The 18,898-nt window shown below is 37.4% G+C and overlaps 1 protein-coding gene across 1 annotated transcript in view; it reads right to left on the reverse strand.

The window, feature by feature from the left end:
* The window catches only part of LOC108750406, a 98,174-nt gene that overhangs the window by 40,693 nt on the left and 38,583 nt on the right, over positions 1–18,898 (reverse strand). The window lies entirely within an intron of this gene.

Below are 18,898 nucleotides of genomic sequence, written 5' to 3' on the forward strand. Positions count from 1 at the left end.
GTCTCCCTCACCGACTCGCCGTTGAATCCCCGAATGCAGTCTGCTAGCTCTCACTCTCTCACACACAACTCTCTCTCTCTCTTTCTCATTCTCTCGTTTCCTCTCGCGCTCAGTCTTCCCGCCCCCCCCCTCCGGACTCCGCTCGCACGAGAGCCATTGCCAAGCTACCTCCCCTCCGTCCCGTGACATCCTCATCCCTAAAAAAACAGCTACGGCGACGCGACGACGACGACGACGCGCTCCGCCAATCGGATGTTGTGGCGTCATGGTAGATGACGTCATAATCGGGAGGTTGCGCATGCGCGCCGTGGAGTGCCCTAGGGGGACACGTAGGCAGCGACCGGAATCCGGTGGAGCACGGCAGCGAGTAGGGACGCGCAGGGAGGATTCAGAACGTCGTGGATCGAGGGAGGTTTGGGGGGAGGAGAGGAGGGAGGGAGGGCGAGGGGGAAGGAGGAACGGTGGGAGGCTGCATGCTGTGTGCACGCGCGCACGCTCTCACATCAACCTGGCGCCCACTCTTCGCAATGAACAAGCCGGTTTTACACAGCCGTGAAAACGCGGTGATCCCTCGCGGAGACGAAACAGTACTCCTTACTGTATCAGCGATTATTCTTATCGAGTAGTATCTCAACTATACCGAGAAAAATGAGAACTGGTATCAGGACTGACGTGACATTGTGTGTACGAAGATCTCGCGATTATTTACATTAAAATGCATCGAGTCACGTAGAGTGTCAGCGATCGCGCTTATCGCGCCGCCGCGCCGGTTTTTCAATCATTTTAAGCAACCGGCGAATATCGCTGACACGATACGAGATACGCCGGCCGTGTGTATGGATCAATAAACGTTGATACCGAATTTTGAAGGTACCGGGGATGCATGCTTGTGTTAGAATGCTTCAGAGGCATCTCGAGTATTTCGGCGTCTTCGATAAGGCGGTATCATCAGATTGTCATAAAATTCTATCAAAATTTATATTATATATATAGCTACAGTTATTCTATTAAAGAGTTATTGATTAAAATAATCATTTTTAATCCAATTAGCAAGATGGATAAGTTTACTGCTATTTCCATTTCCGTTAGAGTACGTAAATCTAAAGCAGTATCCTGATTGGCTCATCGGCTTAAGTTCACGTCTTAAGGTTACTGTTACAGAAATTTTGTCTGCGACAGCCCCTTACTCTCTTATGTATTCTTACTCTTTTACTCTTTTATTTATCCAACAAATAAATTACCACAGAATTTATTTATAAAGATGGAACAACTCTGGCTCTTAGACGTTTCTTTTAATTATACATATTATGAAGCGTTTACTTTAATTTTTAATTATTTTTTCAATTCTAAATTATTGTAACTTTTAGTTTCCTTCGTAGGACTTTAATTTTAAAAAGTCATCTATTTGCGAACTTTTGCAAACTCGTATCACCCCGGATATATGACAGATTTGTAAGCCTTGTAAGCCACATAAGAAACGAATCATAATCTCTTATTCTCGTCGCGTTGTAGTCAATTTTTTACGGTTTAAGGCTTAAAACACCTATTGTAGATACCGGACTTAACACGAAAGATCGGTGAGAAACTTGTATTTCTCGTTGCAACTCTCTAATCTCTATGGCATAAATAATGATCATTATTATCGTCGTAGCCGCTGAGTCGGCACGAATGGCGCGTTACTTTATCGCTTTTCTTAGCGATAACATGGTCGACACGGTCGGCGATAATAGTCGATAGGGAGTGCCAAGGTGTAGGTGCATTATCGCGATAATGTTATCGAGACGAAATGACATACGCTATGCGTCATTCTTTCAGGTTCGAATAACTCACAATCAGTCTTGAGAATTGCTGCGCGTATAAATTTTTAACGTGTAAAAAACTAAATAAGTGCTACATCTCAAGCTGTAATTCGATATTAATTACAGTATATCAAGTCAATAATTAACTTACATCGATAATCAATTTACATTAAGTAAAAACAACAAAATCTAATAAGAAAGTCAAATTCACGTTGAAATTCAATACATTTTAACTATATCATCACTCTCGTCGAATGTTTTCATCGTCAACGCGATATCTCGTCAGTCTGATAGTGATTTATATAAGTCGTTACGAAGATTTCGTAATCTTCGTTGTTTTTTTCATTTGCTATTACGCTAAGAATCGCGAAAAATCACGCTAAAATATAAGTCATCCTCGGGGTCGAATGAATGATGCGAAATTTGTGTTTATATCTCGGTTATTTACATAACAGCGCCGATAAGAGTGCGTGCCAGTTTACATCATATCTCGAATTATTACACGCTCATTAATGACGCTCGCGCAATAACGTTCGCTAACGAGACGAGACGATTGAGGCAGTCAAGACGTCGATTATGTTCATCACGGCACGTCGGCGATCCGTCAGCGTGCGAAGAAAAAAAAAAAGAAGGGAAGAAAGAACCGAGTATAGCACTGACGTCACAGGCAATTTGGTGAACGTCGACTATCACAGCTGCTTCCTCTATTCTCTCTCTCTCTCTCTCTCTCTCTCTCTCTCTCTCTCTCTCTCTCTCTCTCTCTCTTTCTATCTCTCTCTTTCTATCTTTCTCTGTGGCTCTACCATATCGAAACTAGTGCGCTTCTGTATTTGAACCCGTTACTTTCAATAGATAATTACACACTCATTAATATTATTTACATTCAGAAAATTATGTGTTTCACTCTATCTTGTGATCACTTTATTTTTATCATTTTTTTTTTCTTGTTATATTTTGATTGTTACATGAAGCTCTTTCACAGTGCTACCTTTTGTTATATTCATTTCCCTGCTTTCTAATTTTTATAATTTTATGTAACTGTATGTATTTAACGCTCTAGGGGAGAATGTTCCAGTATAATAAATAATGACTCTCTCTCTCTCTCTCTCTCTCTCTCTCTCTCTCTCTCTCGTCGAAACGAGAGCCATTCGCCACGCGACTGACATCAATCTGAATTCTGACATCATAGTGCACGAGATCGTAACGTGAACCCTCCTCTCGAAAGAGCGAGGGACGATTTAGCCTCGACCATGGCGGGGGCAAGGAGAGGTATAATTAGACGAGTCGGCTTATCAGTGCCCATTCGTCGCCATCTCCGCTCGGAGTCCGAGTAAACAAACGTTTCTTGCCTTGTCTAGATATAAATATGTATCTCCCTCTCGAAAGTGTGTATTTAGATTAAATCGAGGAAATGGTAGAGGAAAACCGCGATCGTCTGCGAAATGTGTAGTGTCTAACAGATAATCGATAACGTTATGCGTTACGTAACATAAGTAACTAATGAAAGATAACGCATATAAATAACGTAAAAAAAATACACAGATAATAAATTCTTACTTATTGAAGAAAAATTAATAATGTTAAAAAATGAAGTATTTTTGAAGACCACGATATGAATACGCAAAAAATAAGGAAGGCAGTAATATCCACCTAAGCGATGTAATAAACAAGTATGATTTGTCTGGATCTTCTTATATGTCTGAATATCCTTATCGATATCCGCGATTTCACCGTTATCATCGACTCGTACTTATAATCAGATCTGATCTTTCTCTCAAGAGACGAATAACGAGGCTGCGAAGGCCAGATCGAGGGCTACCGGAGCAACCGCAAACACGCGGCCGCGTCGAGCAAATCGAACGGACGCCGAGGCGATTGGTAAATTTGGCCTGACCTCTGGATAACTCGGCCACGTGCCGCCTGTATATTACGGTGCAGGGCGTAATGCGCCAAACATTATTTATCGGGTCGGGATCGAGAATATATACCGCTGATGGAGATAACGGAGACAGTTCGCCGATTGATCGACTCGACTGGCCCCCCCCCCCTCCTCCCTTCCGCGAATCAGCGTTCGTGATAAAACATCACGACGTAACACCGTAACCCAGTGAATATTATCAGTGTCTCGTACATAAACCGGACGAGTGCCCTTGCACCCGGATTCTAAAAAACTCACCGTACAAATATGAACCACGTAAGATATACAGCATAAATCAGAGTAAAATGAACCAGTTTTTTACCCTATGAGAAAATTATCGATTACACATCTAATTATTGACTTAACGATATAGATCAGATGCGTGGAATTGTGAAAATTATTAAATGTGAGCCTAGCAATTCACACGATGTATCCACGTTTCTGATTTGTATCGCTAGGTCGATAATTTTCTCGTAGAGTAAAAAACTGGTTCAACCACTCTGATTCATCCTGTATGATTTCTATATTTAGCAAGTTTTATGATGTAATAAATTGTTTGTCAGTTTGATATCTCCATTGTATATGTGCAAATAAATATTAAACATTATTAGTTTTAATTTGTTACTTTTATACTGAAGATAAAACTCCCAACAAAGGAAACGTCCGTATTTAATCTTAATCAATAACATATTCCTTTATACAGTTTCCATCCAGTGTTGGTTTTCACGAGCTTTTTTATTGTGATGATTTATTTCTATTTTATTTCTATTTATTTTGCAAAGTACATGGAAAAACGGTTTTGCTGAAGTATCTAAGAAATTGAATACTGAATGCAGTGCTGAGAATAATTTTGTTGGATTATCAAAATAATTACACAGAACGCTCAAACTAGTTGCTGAAACTGGTTGTCCAGCTTGAGTTTTCTATATAATTATTTTAATAGTCCCCAACAAAATTGTTTGTAAATCTATAATTTACCTAAATTTTTAGACACTTCAGTAAAATCATTTTTTTCTGTGTATTATTTGAAAAAAATTAGAGATCCAGAGATGTCGTTGACCGTCATAGCTTTCGTTCGTTTTTAATTTCTATAATTTAAGTTTATAAATAAATTATAATTAAATTTTTAAGATTTAATTTTATAATTAAAGGCAACTTCTGTGATAAATAGATCTAGAAGAGTTCTTTTCAACTGTGGAAAGGAAAAGATCAGACGAGAAAGACCGGAATAACAGTTTTATAGGTATAAGATGAATCTACGTTCTTAGATTAGATAACATGGAGCGAGCTCGGCGTAATTTCATAGTGTATTTTAATACCATCTATCTAAAGTAATCTTCGCTCTCTTTGCATAAGAACGACGCAAAAGTCGGGGATATTCCTTTCATCTCACGTCGCACAACTACGACAAACAACTACGAGCTTATTTTCCTGCATTCATCGTCGGATTATCATTTTTCATCAGGTCGGCCGATAGAGCAACTTTAGCGCCGCATTGCAAAACAACTTCCGGTCGGGACACCACTGATGAGAGTCACTGCGGCCGTCCCGACGTTCGACGTTTGTACTGCTGTAAATCGAAGAAGCCGTCTGGCTTCTAATTTTATTACGCGACAGACACGAGAATGAATCCAGCGCGTCGGATTTCGCTCGTTCTTCCGACGCTATTGAAATTTCGTCAACGAATCTTTCAACGATTCGCGCCGCGAAATACGTTGTCCTACTGTGAGAAATTCACCGTGACTCGCCGTGGAACACAAATCTCTCCGTGATGCAACTCCGTTCGATTGGGGAAAACGATATATTGCTTTCATAATTTCTTAAATAATGTCTGAGCTGAATATGGGATTACGCGTCTAAGTAAAAAAGTAGATAAAAGTTGAATAGTTTAAACACCAAGTGTTTTTGCGAAACGTGGAAATATGTTTGAATACACGTAATTCCGTGTTCTTCAAGCGCGAAATAACCATGAAAGTAGGATTTGTTGCCCTCGATTTTATCAGGATTTGAGGCGTTATTAAAAAAAAAAAAAGGCACGCGTCAGAAATCGTGAAATCGTGCGTATCATATTATCGCGTGTGATATGGCTAGACATAATGACTGAATACTTTATCTCGATTTTATTCCCGATGTGAAACATCTCCCCCCCCCCTCCCCCGCCCCTCTCTCTCTCTATCTACTCTATCTCTGCTCTGTTCTATCTATGCAAAAAAATTATATAATAATTAACAATCTTTCTAGTAACAGTCATTCCATTCTTCAGAGGAATAGCTATGATTGGCCAGTTTCATAACATCGATATAACTTCGACGTAAACCGTACCGTGTAACAGAGGTCATAGTTGATTATTCTTCTTATACTTAACTATGATTGACCAATTTCTTACGACTTACGACCCTATTGTAGAACAGGCATAATTGGATATCGTATCGTCATATATATGTCAGATCACGTTGAATCTTCACGTCGTGATCTTGTGTGAATCTTACATAAGAATCGATCTCCAGTCTGAAGAAGCGATTCAATAGATTCAATCGAAGCTATAAGATCGATCCAAAAAAAATCGATTAATCGAGGCAAAAGAATCGATTCGTACAAAAATCGATTCAGAATCGCCCATCACTAGTTCTCTCTTTCTCTTTTGTCCCCTCCCCCCCCTTCTCCCTCTCTCTTCCTCTACTTTTTTTACACTGTTATAGTTGGTTCCGATAACGATCTGCCAGCGGAAGATTTCTCGCTGATAAGAAAGACGCGGTGAACGAAAGGTGAACCGGATGCGACGCGAGCGGGCAGACGTGATCGCGTGTCACCCTCGTTCGATCGATTCGCTTACGCGGGGAATCAGACGCGGCGAGAATTTCCGCCGATGCGACGGGGCGAATCGATTCGACACCTTGAATTCGCGGAGCGACGTATCCGGCCGACCGGTGCCGACGCGCGATCGAAACCCACGTGATTATTACGTAATCACGTTCACCCGTTTTTAACACTACGGGCCAGCCGAAGTTTTCACCCCGTAGCGTCGCGTCAGTCTGTTAAACTTTTCCCGTATAATTATACATATATAGGTGCGTAAATTGTACCAATTAAATATTTTACATTTTTCGACGTTTTCCGACGTCTTGAAACGTTACGATAGGGAAAACTGTCGAATCATCATATTATCTCGTTTGCATATTTCTTTGTTTTCTCATACAACAGTGGAATTTTTGGTATCAACGAACGATAGGATAGCGCTAAGTACTTACTTTGATAAACGACGATACCAAGTTGAAATGAGAATTCTTCCTGATCCCGCAAAGTAACGGGAGGTGAGATAGGACGAGGAGGGGAGGTTTAATCGCGTTGAGAAAACGGCGACGCGTTATCGGCGGCGTGTGTGACGTAAGAAGTACCTCGTATCAGTTATTTGCGACCGCGAGCTCTTTAAATCGATGGAAATCCTATCGGGGTGAGATGCGAACGCGTGTGTCGCACATGACCGATAAGATTTCAGAAAAATTGTTCGTGTTATTTGCAAAAAAAGACAGATAGTTGCTATACTGTTATTCATCGTCGTGCGAGGATCAAACGTACGTGATGGGAATTAATTTATCATCCGCCAGAAGAAAACAACTGTGTTTATATCTCGCGTTAAAAATAACATAATTTTAATAAAGTTAAAAAAAGCTCGTAAATTTGCAAAACAAATAAGAATAACGATAAAAGGAGCAATAATAGATGTTACGAAACAAGTTTCAACAATAAATTAATATATTTCTTTGAAAAAATAGACAAAAAATAAATAAATTTTAACCAAACCGTCCTAAACGGACGGTAATTTATTCTTTATAAAAAAAATTCATACTTAAAAGAATATTTTTAATTCTTCCTAAAAAAATATCCTAAAATTGATTTCGTTCGTTTTAACTCCGCCGTGCATAATTTCGCCGACGCGCTTTCGTCGTCCCGCAACAAAGGGATCATTGTACTTTCTCGCGTGTAAGTCAGGCTTCGGCCAGTTCGCCGTTTTACGTGCTCGCCCCAGAGTCGTATGTCTCGTGACGTCATCTCGACACGGTCTGGCAACGCCGCTCGAGCCGTCGAGCGACGCGCGACGTTGTCGGCTCAAGCGAACGAGCACAAAATGACTCCAAAATAATCATTAGTCACTTTTCAATCATTTTCGATTTATTTTAATGTCACTTCGACGTTATCGTGGCTCGCGTTTTTCTGCTTGGGGCGCGCGCAACACGCCGGGTCTCTTTCGCCGGAAATTCGGGAATTCGGACTCCTTTCTTCTAGACCTGCCGTGATTTCCGTTGGCATTTCTGTCGTCACGCACGCGTGCACGCACGTACGCGGTATGCACGCACCGCATGCACGCACGCACGTACGCACGATGACGAGCGTGATTTCATGCGGATACGTACATAGTGATACAGCCGCTATGTAACGTAACAAAAACGAAAAGAATTTAAGCCGCAATTCAAACTGCGTCGATGCGTATTTTTTTTTGCTTTGTATTGTTACAGAAACCCTCACATATATGCGTCGTCACTTGATAACGGAAAAATCCGTTTTTCCTGTGTCACTTTTACAGAAATCTAATACAAGCCAAAGAAATTACTAAAAGACAGCAATTAGAAAGAATTACTGAAAGATAATAATTAATTACTTATTTTAACTCTTAGTACACACGATTATTTTCCAGTCCCTTACTACATACAATGAGTCATTCGTGTTCCGCGTTGATATTCATCACTTTAATAAATCTACAAAAATTGTTAAGTGATTTCTTACATGTGTACTTTAATACTTACATATTTGAAAAGCTTTAATACTTATATATTTATATGGTTGGGTATTTTTAAAAATTGTGTATAAATGTTATAACTAATTCGCGTACGGCTCGAGTCAGAGCGAGAGGAAGTGACAAAAATCAACGAGGAAAATAGAAGGGCGAAAAAAAAATCCGGTCTGAATTGGGCTTTACGCTCGTTCGTATGAAAAAAACCGTAAGGACGACGCCAGCAGCCTCTTCCGCCGATTGTGGAAAAGCGGCGGCCGCACCGCAGGTAGCTGGGACTGCTGGGAGCGGATAATATCGTGCTGTCACGTCATACGGTCTCCCGCCGGTCGGTCGGAGAAAATCAATCCGCTTCGCGCGCGCGGGGATGCTACTAACCTTCTCGCGGAAAAGCGTGCGAGTGTCGACTACTAACCGCGCGGAAAACATCGACGCGCCTGAAGGGTCCGTTGCGATATTGACCCGAGGTTGCGTTAGGTTATTTCTGTCGGGGCGAGGAAACGGGGGTGAGGATGACAGAAGAATAGGGGAGAGGGGGAGGGGGAGGGGAGAAAGAGGGGGGGGGATTCGTGTATATTTTCAGATAGAACACTCGGATTTCCGCGAACCCCGGATTCTCACTTCCTTTACTTTTCGCACCATTCTTCCTTCTCCCTCTCTCCCCCGCTTCCTCCGTCATTCTCTCGAGCCTTATCTTCATTTGTATTAATGTACCAATTTTCTTTAAGCGTTTGAGGGAACTCCATTCCAGATTCTAGAGCTCAATAAATGTTAATTTCCCTCCATTTTTTGCCTCTCTCACATTTTCGAATCTTCCCTCGCTCTCCCCCCTCGTCCTGCAGGAAACATGAAGAGAAGGAGGGAGACAGAGAGGACGATGCGCGCTGATCCGCGCCGACGGCGTGTCATTTCATGAATATTGGCCTTCGACCGTGTCCTTGGCCCCGTATCGGTTCGCGAGGGATATCGTGCGCGTATTGTGCCGTTCGCTCGCTCGCTCGCTCGTTCATCCGTTCCGTTCATTCGTTCACGCTCGCCTCGCGTTTGCGAAATCCGCGGAGTAACGGCCCGTTCCGAAATAGAAGTCGTGTGTCGGCATCACGCTTTACAGAACGCGTCTCTTTCTCTCCCTTTCGTTTCTTTCTTGCCGTTTCCTTTCGACTACTGCGAGTTTCTTTACCGCGGGTTAAGAAAATATTGCAATGATATGTTGCAATATTTCCTACAAAATATTAAAATTACAATACTTTTGCAATATTTCAAATAAAATATTATAATTTCAATATTGCGGCAATATTGCTATAGGAGTTATTACTTATGAGCACGTATTGTGGAATTATTCGAAATTGATTCCGATCGAAATTGTTCAGATATTCCCTAGATTTTTATTAATAGATGTCTCTTTCAGGGAAAATGAAATAACTTAGATTGGAATACATTTCGAACATTTTCACAACACATGTAGAGGTTTTTTCAAGCATAAATATGCAGACTTTAATTATTGGTGATTTATTAATTAATTGGTGTAAAGTGATGAAAAGCCGCTGCAGAAAGTGCAGCAAGAAACTTCTCTTAAGATTCCTTCTTCAACGTCGGTCTTAATTACGTCGCTCTTAATTTCAGTCTCTGATGTGTTCAGTCATGATGTGAATCGTCGATTCACGGTTGAACAAAAAAAATCTTAATAAACTTACACACTTTATCTGCACGTTTCAAATTTAAGATTGTAATTACCAAAGCAATCGAAATGATCAATTTATAATTTTTGAAAAAATTATATTCGAATTTATGATCTATGCTGCATTTTCTTAAATTTTCTGTAATTTTTATTGTAATGTGTAAATGATTAAATTAAACAATTTGCTTTTCCTTTTTTTTCTATTAAATAAAAACATATATACTCATATATAATATACTTAAATAGAACAGAAAAGTCGGTTAGTTTTAATGTTAAAAGAGCAGGTAAATCAATCGACAGCTGAAATCTGAAAAGAATAGCCGACATGCAAAATCGAACATTGGACTTCAAACCGATTGATAATATAATATTTCCTAGTCTTTTAACTTTTACGATTTCACGCTATGCGATTATGAATGGTCTCATAATGGTTAAAGTATGAACCTGCCGCTAAGAATACTTTAGAAAGGAACCTTTTCGGAATCAGATACATATTTGTCGGCAATTTATCAGTCTCAATAATGGTTAAAGTGTCCCGAAATTTTTCTATGCGCGGAGAATTTTCACACCGTGAAAATTTATTATTCTTCACAGGTCTGTTTTCTTTTAAAAAACATGTCGCATTTCGCCGCAACCTTTTTTAAAAAAAGAAAAGACAGCGCCTGTTTCCTCGAGCACTTCTATTTCTTTTATTCTTACTTTTAAAATAAAACGGAATCGTGATATTTAAATCTTTGTAGAAAAAAAATTATTCTATTAAATTGAAAAAAAATGGAGATATTTCTAAAGATATTTCTTAGCTGATTATAGATTCTGATCTTTTTTCTGAATAAGAAAAATTTCATTTTGGAATGTCCAAAGTGAAACCTTTGCAGATTTAGGACCGTGATATACCTAAATCGTAACGCATCAATCAATCATTCTGAATCTTTCCTCTCCTTCCACGAAAAAGAAGAATTGTGGTTGATTCTCTTATGCATTATGCGTTAAGTCATAGATTCCCAACGTGGGCGTTATCATCCCTCAGTGGATGAGGATATCTAAAGGGGCGTTAATAGTCCTAAGGGCAGTAGGAGAAGCAACTGGGCAAAAGAACACGCCTGAGAAAATTAATCCCTTAAATATTTTCTAAACGAACATTTAAACATTCACTTGATTATACAAATATTACAAATGGCAAACATTAATAATAGACGCAAAAAAATGTGACTCTTTTTTAAAATCTAGAATTTTTATAATTGGTTGTATTCAGGATAAAAAGTAAAATAGAGTTAGCAGATCAGGCGTTAGAACCCTTGGTGCCGGCATTCCTTCAAAGACGCCAAAAAAAAGTAGTGTCACGAAAGTATTTTTTAAAAGCTGAAAATTTATATACGGATAGTTTACATAACAAGATGTAGAAATATAATCGTCAGACAGTCCAGCGTCAGAACACGTAGCGTCAACACTTAACTTAACTTAAAGTTGCAAAAAAAAAAAGAAAAAATATATGTGACTATTTTGTAAAATCTGAAACTTGGCAGAGCATTAAATTATTTAGTGCTGACGCTACATGTTCTGACGCTGGGCTGTCTGACAGTTATATTTTTACATTTTCTTGTTGTATAAAAACTATCCGTACGTAAATTTTCAGTTTTTACAAAATATTTTTGTGACACTACTTTTTTTTCATGAATGAATTGGAATGCTGGCGCCAGGGGTTCTAATGTCTGACCTGCTGACTAGCATTTAAATTTTAAATCTTTTTCTTGCTCTTTTTCGAGAGTGAAAAAATTTTTTTAAATTTTTAGAAACTTAACTTATAAACTTTAACTTTTTAAATTATCAAACATCATTATCAAATCAGAATCGGTTTCTATAAAAGATGTTTAACCTCTTCAAAGCCACATATTACGATACTCTGCTATTTAAAAAACTGATAATGAGTAAAAAAGATCTACTACAATAAAATTTGCACAATAGTGCGGTATATGTACTTCAAGGAAGTTTCAATTCAAACACATTCCTTTATAAAGGGTACTTCTTATACCTGTATCTGAAAGAGTACCGATTAAGCGAGCGTTCTCTGGAGACAATGGATCATCACAACTCCATCGCAAACACAGAATTGTTCATGAAAAAATAAGATCATTAATCAAAGTATCTTTTAAAACGTGAAATACATAATAAATACAAATCCTAAACGGTTAAATTGGATCTTTAATGTTTAAATAATTTAGTGTAAATTTATATCATATCTAATTCTGTAAACTACGCGCGGAATATAATTTGTGCTATCTTGAAACGCAATCCTAATCGGAACTATAGAATAATAATATTATAAATAAAATTAACAAATAATTTAATAATACAGATAGACATCCTATAAGCGTCTTAGAAAGATTTTAACAGTCTGAAAAATAAGAGTATTTATTACTATTATGTCTTTACAATGCCAACAGGAACAATTTATATACGTGCTACGTGGCGCAGTGTCTCCTCGCCCACGTTACAGCTATAAAGGGAAGAGCAATAGGTCGCTAACCAGGATTAATCAACCCGCAGACTGTCGGCGCGCGATTCGCCCTTTAACCGTCATCTAGTTAATAGACACGTCGCTGCACAAAGACCGCGCGCGAATTCGCGCCGGCAATTTTCGCATTTGCCGAACGAAAACGGCGCCGCTTGCCATTGTGATGATAATGACCAGCGACCGATCATTCTGTTCGTCGAGCATGCGCATCCTTTAAAATTTAAATCGACCCGTCGAACGACCTGGCGATCGGAGAAAAAAAAAGGAAATGACTAGCCCGGGCATTCGACCCAATTCAACCTGTCCACTGATAACGGTGACGTCACACAGCGTACTCTATACTCGTTACTAGTCACGGACCGGACCGTAGTACGTGACGAGAGCGGTGACGAGCGTGACGATAATAATACTACCATCGCGTACTACGTATGTTATACGCGTTAATGTTAAATCGCACCGCTCTCGTGACACGCTTTCGGCCGGCTCACGCGCACCGATTGACACCTTCAAGCCTGAGACACAATTGAAAAGCACAGATAATAGGAACAGGAAATAACAGACTTCAACCTATTCAGAAATTGTGAATATATGTCACAGCAGATACACTGCAACTGGGTCTCAGGCTTAGCCTTCCTACCAATTTCTTATTCGTACTTTATTTCTTCGTTTAAATTGTTCTTATATGTTAGATCGGAGAAAAAAGTTTTGTCGTATTTAAAAAAATTTTTTTGCAAAAATGTTTCGTTTGTTGTGAAATTTTCGTTACAATTATTGTATATCATACGCTAGAGTTTCGTAAAGTTCCGGTTTTAAGAATCTGTTTTTTAAATCGCGGTATTGAGAATGATTTTTATGAGCAGTCGAAGTTAAAATGCTCCTTTACTTAACTCGTGAATAACTCAGGAACAAAAAATCATAGAAACAGTTTTAAAAAATGATTTTGTTGGGAAAGCTTCAAGCTTTCATGATAGGTAATCGAAAATTTTTGTAAATTTTTTTTGGGCACGTGAGAGAACCCCAAAAGAAGTGAAAAGAAAATTTTTCAGCTCATAATTTTTTAAATGTAAAAATTACCAAACTCACAGAAACTAAAAAAATATAGTAACGTAGAGATTTCAAGTTTTAAAACCTTTTTTTTAAATTTAAATTTCGTTTATTTTTGACGAAGATATATATATATAATTTTGAATTAAAAAATACGAAGAAACTTTTTTCCCAACCTGATATTTATTTCTGTAATATTTTTATACATAGTTGTATGCACTTGTCATACGTTCTTCGAAGGCTTATCCTGGAATATATGATGCGCTTTATCTATCTAATTTATCTATGAAGAGACGAGTGTTGTAAATTTGCAATGTTCACTTTAAAATGAAATTCGATATAAATTCGGAATAAACTTGGGATCTGTGCAAATTAGTTATGGATTTAATGACATCTCAGAATCACTCTTAATTTTACTCCAAGTATTTCCTCGTTTATTATTATATTTCTGCGAGTGGAACGCAAGAAGAACAGCGTATTTCTTCTGACGGTTTACGCGAATTTGTCTGCCTATCCGCGTGTAAACTCGACAATCATTTTGTAAGAAATGTCAGAAATAATATTTCAAAGATATTAAAGTTACTCTTATGGGCTTTCTTACATTACAACAAGCCATTATCTAAGTTTTAAGTCTCAAACCGTAAGAAATTAACTAATCACAGTTGACTACTTTTCTTACATTCCTGTAACTGGTTCATTTCTTACTGCTTGAGACTTAAAGCTTAAAAACAATGGCTTATTTTAGAATATATGCGTTAATTTTATTTCAAGTATTTTCTCATTAGTTCTTTCGCAACGCGTACGTTCTCTGGAGTCGGGGTGAAAAGCGGTGTGCTTCCTTTAACAATTTACGACGAAAAAGAAAGAGCAGGCCAACGTGAAAAGGTGAAAATTAATGTGCGCGAATTGAATTATCCCGAGAGGAAACCACAGAATAATTCCGTGCAACCAGCTATGATATTTTTGTCCCCCCGGATTGAGCGGTGTAGTGCATGCGCACGCTTACATTGTGGAGAAGCGCGAGACGAAGTATGGTGAGAAAACGAAAGTACGGTGGCCAGGGGGCTCTCTTGCGGATCGATAGCGGCTTTTTCGTCGTCAACGTCGCCGCTGCCGATATCATCGTCGCCGTTGTCCTTCTGGGCGCCGTGTTGCCCGGGCTTGCGCGATGATGTCATATATTCGGCCGAGTTTACGCGTGTTTGTAAACAGGCCGAGCGAAAGAGATGCGCGGTGCAGAAAGAAAAGGAGAGGAAAGATGAATGCGAGAGGGTGAGACGGGAAGCGCGAGAATGAACGACGGAGAGGAAACGTCTGCCCAGGGCTGGGTTCAAATGGGCCCTTTATTTGCCGAGACGATTTATGCACCTGCCGAAAGGTTGCTTTTTAATGACAGAGATCGTCGGAAACGATACTAGATGGCGATGATACTAACGGCGCCCTTTGTCTGTTTCAGACTGTATCGTTAAGTTTGTTTAACTCTCCAGCGCTCTCTAACAGTGGATTTATTAGATCTACTCAATTATAAATCTGTTTGTAAACAAATGTCAAGTTCATTTTCTTTGTTACATTTGTATAAATTTAGATTATTCTTATTAAAATATAATTAGTATTCATTATTATTTATACGAGTTATACGTCATTTTGATATCTTGAAATTAATTAGTACCTTTTAATTAACATAAATTAAATGAATCTTAATTTATCCCGTTTTCATGATATATAATTGCATAAAGATTAAAGATTAATTTATTAAAATTTAGTATTTTTCGCGTTCCGTTTACAATGCTTGTAAGTATCATTCGTTCCTGTTTAATATTTGATGGACAACTAAGACCTGATGCTTATACAGCGTGAAAGTGGAACGCACTTATAACCAGAAAAATGCAATCTCGTTCGTATTACATTTTCGATCGTAATGGAAGAAAACGAGCGAGAAGAAATGTTTAAACGGCTGGCTCCCACGTGTCTCCAGCACTGCAAGCTGGAGCTACGCAAAAGTATTTGCATAAAATCACATACGAATATTACTATTTAAAGTTTACGTTTCGATTTTAAATCATCATATTACTTAAATTAAATACTTTTTAATATTATTAAAACGCAAATTCTACTCTATGCATATATTCGTTGAAATTCATAAAGTTATCTTGTTTCCTAAGCTTGTATCAAAGTAAATAATTATGAGAATTATCATAAATAATAAACAATAAATCTTATAAAATTATTGCGTGTAAAACAGAAAAAGGAAAAGAATATTAGTTTACCAAAAACTTCGTAATTCTTAATAAATAATATTACATTAATTTATAATATGATACAATTTGATTATATAATTTGGAAAATAAATATTGAGTAATGAGATGATTTTATTGACGACGTGAATTAAGTTCAATTAGTTTAAGTATCAGACATGATTAGGAAATACTTCTGTGTAGGATTTTTTGTTAATTTGCAGTTTCCAATTGCATTTAAAGAAAAAAATTTCTATCATAATTTTAGAAATATGAGATTGATATACATATGTTTTTTTTAACAATGTTAATTTTAATACGTTTAAATAACTACATATAAAATATGCCATGTACATGAATGTAGATAATAGAATTTCAAATTAAAAATTTTTAATATTTAATTGGTTTATTTTTGTGTGAATTATACGAACCATATAAAAATAAAATTATCAAATGCATGCTAAAAGCATTCAATCTACAGTAATATATAGAGATATATGTATAAAAAAAGAGATATCAAAATTAAGATTGTATTCTTTATTATTACATGGAATCATTTCGTGTCTTTTTATATAAAGTGATATATTTTTATTCTACGATTATATATAAAAACATGAATTTTGCAATGTAAAGTTTAATTTTTGAATTATGATAGAAACAACAATTAGTTTATTTATATATGTTCTCTTCTTCATAAAATGATATATTCTTCGTCTTAATGTACGAACAAAAAAATATATATTAATATATAAAAATTTCTTATATATAAGAAACTTTTATCACTCATTTGGCGAATAGTGAATAAAAGAATTGACAAGTTTTGAAGCACATAATCAATGACATAAACAATTAGCTGATTTATAAAAGCATAAAGGGACACATTTTGCATCCTATGTCATTTTATTTCATTCTAACGTTCGAATATCGAATGATGTAAAAAATAAAATATATAAATTATAAAAATGTAAAAAAATATAAATCCAAGTTACGACGCTGAAAATAATTAGATAACTAATTTACAAAAGCATCTTTTGCATAAAGTGACACATTTTTTGTCTCATGCTAACACATGAAGAAGTATACAGAACGATGAAAATCGTATAGTCAATTTCAGTTTAATGATAAAGAAGATTAGCTGAATTGTCTCGTGCGCGTTTCTTCCTCATGCAACTCGGCTTTGTCGAGCTTCGGTTGCCTTGGTTGCGTCGATCTCTCATTTTCTCGTACGTGGCCGTGACGTCACGCATTGCAAGTTGAACAGAAAAGAGAGACCACGATAGTATTAGGAGCGAGAGAGGAGCGGTAGTCAGGTCATGAGAGAGGAACAAGGGAAAGGGACGAGAGATGCGATGTGCGCTATACTGGGTGTCCCAAAAATCACGTTGATCTCTAAATCAATTATTTTCGACTTTCTCTCGATGAGAAATTCGACGAGGATCTGATTGAATTATTTCCGCGCAAACAAGAATTTAAAAATAATATTTAAGAAAGTTAAAAAAAGATTAGTTAATAAAAGTTAATAAAAAGATTTAATAAATCAGGTTTAGCTCGTGCAAATTAATTCCGGAATTAATGACGGAATCTCACTTCTCAACTCATATCCGAGATTTTATCACGACAAAGGAATAGCGTTGAATTTTCATCAACGCTATTAATCGACGTGAAGTTCGTCTCCTCGTGAGTCCGAATTGTGGTTGAAATTACATCCGGCGGCTGTAGACACCCTGTACACTGAACGTGTGCATCGAGCACACACGGCTGTTATCTACGCACGCGATGATACCGTCCGTGTGTGGCCGTTGCCGCTGGCGGATTTCGGAAATATTAGACGCTATATACGTCAAGTAGCGCCTCCGAATTCTACAAACGAAACAATACATTTCATTTTAGAATAAAATCAATTGTCGCAAATGTCCGCATATTCAGAATAATCACAGTTCGGGTGAGTCTTGATCTCGAAACATAATTTCCGTATGGTTGAACAGTCAAAAGTATTAAAAATGTCATTGGTAAAGTTCTAGTTAATAAAAAGGATAAATTAAAGAACAAAAAAAAAACGTAATACCGACAAATACGCATAAATAAAACAATATAAAATACCGAAAATCCAACAAAATCAATAAAAATTATTTCATAAAAAACTCACCAGAAATCATATGTAAGAAGTTTGAATTACTATGTCCAAAAAGAAATAAAAAACTTATGAAATATGTACAGTGAGAAGGAGCGCAGATATGTAAGACACACATTATGTATCGATTTTCATGTACGTTCAGTAGTGCGGATCAACACAGACTGAGAGAGGAGACGGACTGTTCGTAACCGAAAGTCAAACTCTATTTATGATTGGAATATAAGCTTTGTGGAGGCCATCGGTATCAGTCTGTAAGTTGAGACCATTCTTTTGTTTCTTGATGTTAATCATCTCTGAAACCAAACGTCTACGATAGCAGGGCTCTTCATCTAAGATTTCGACCTCATCCCATTTAAATTCATGGTCTAGTTGTCTCCTATGCTCCGTTATTACAGATCGTGCCGACGTGTTGTATCTAATGTGATTGCGATGTTCTGCAATCCTTGTCTTTAATTTTCTACCTGTCTGTCCCACGTACGTAGCGTCACAATCATTGCATGAAATTTTGTAAACCACGTTGTTCTTCGATGTCTGCGGATAAACATCTTTGTGTACTTTGATGTATTTTTTTGAGTTTGTTCGGACTACGGAAAGAATATGAAATACATTTCACAACGAGCAAATGCAGACGCGTGACACATCTATATCAAATGAGCTTCTTAATTCGACATTAAAAATGGTCATTGTTCGAAATGAACAACCTGGCTTAACATTGGCGCATTTAAAACAGTGCCGAATACTATAATATATACAAAATAAAAAAAAATATTTATTCCTCTATAAGTATATT

Source organism: Trachymyrmex septentrionalis, unplaced genomic scaffold (genome assembly GCF_001594115.1).
Source record: "Trachymyrmex septentrionalis isolate Tsep2-gDNA-1 unplaced genomic scaffold, Tsep1.0 scaffold37, whole genome shotgun sequence".
Taxonomy (NCBI): Eukaryota; Metazoa; Arthropoda; class Insecta; order Hymenoptera; family Formicidae; genus Trachymyrmex; species Trachymyrmex septentrionalis.